Here is a 1407-nt window from a genome sequence, read left to right on the forward strand (position 1 = left end):
TGGTGATCCATAGAGACTACCAGAAGAACAGGAACACTCTTCTTTTTAGCTAACATTTGCACCTGAGTGGATACTTCTCTGTAAATTAAGTGGCTTTTCATGCTGATTAAGACAGAATGTTGATCTCAATTTCTTTATTATAGAAGTTAGATCCAGAACCCTTTACTGGACTCAGTTTTCAGTTCTTCCTTCCTAAATGATAGCTTTGTTATAATTAAGAGTTTTAAAAATCCTAAGAACTTCAGCTTTTACTCTGGAAGTGATTGCTGTTTGCTTGCACTTTTACTTTCACAATCCACAAAAAAGAAAATTGACTGTCATAAAGCTTTAGAAAACTACTTAAATATTTTTAAGCAATATGTACATCTCGAAAAATAGAAGTTTGATATGGTGCATGCTACTAGTCTGATATAGATAGTAACAGTTCATTTTCCTTTCTTGGTGTTTATGCCACAAGGCCTCCAACTAGCTTACAGGATTATTCTGTTATAAGCAAAATGAAGCAGCCAGAGCAATTGGCATGGGACTAAGAGCCTCTCAGAGAGGTGCTGCGTTGTACATCTCTACTGCACAACACCTGTCTACCTTTGTATGGAAATACATGTTGCTTTTGATGAACATAATGGTGATAGTATATGCTATTGATGTCATTGTCCTAAGTTGGGGAATTCTAGCACATAAACCAGGTTACTGAGGCTTGTATGAAATTCAGGTCACACCTGACACAAGAAAGACAAAGGAGATGACTTCTGGGAAGCTGCATGTCCCAGCAGTAAAAGACAGAGCAAGAACAAGCTCCTTAAGTTGAGTTCTCGAGGCTCCGTGGTATACAAGTGTCAGCTAGTATCTTGAACTCTGTCATGTTTCGTGGCTGTGAGTATGAACACCATTCAGAGTGAAAAGAGCACAAGAGCACCAAGTGTAGGGCTGATGGTATGAAAACAAATTGTTCAGGGAGCAGGTGGGAAGCGATGAGGGCCAAGCACCTTAACCCACCTCAAGCATGTCTACTGCTCCAGCAGCACAAGGCAGCTGTAATTGGGGCAGATCCCGAAGCAGCTCAGAGCTACTGCAGTGACACGTAGATCCCTTATCACTGCAGTATAGCTTGAAACTGCCAAAGCACTTCTGTTACATTTAAAAATTATTCTTCATTCAATAAACAGAATTAATTATTTCCTCTATTGAGCCTATGATATCAAAATAGGCAAGGAGTGGGCTGCTACAACAGCAGAAGTTCTTGATCCTCTGTGAGTAATGACACCAGGAAAATTTGCTGATTCGCAGCAGCCCATCCCATGTTCTGCTGGACCCCATGTCTTTTGCCTCTAAAATCTGTCCCTTGTCTTTTGTGTAAAAGGAAAAGCAGAGGAAAGAATTTGTCTTTGACAGATTTTTATTTTACTG

The sequence above is a fragment of the Balearica regulorum genome, chromosome 2 (assembly GCF_011004875.1).
Source record: "Balearica regulorum gibbericeps isolate bBalReg1 chromosome 2, bBalReg1.pri, whole genome shotgun sequence".
Lineage (NCBI taxonomy): Eukaryota > Metazoa > Chordata > Aves > Gruiformes > Gruidae > Balearica > Balearica regulorum.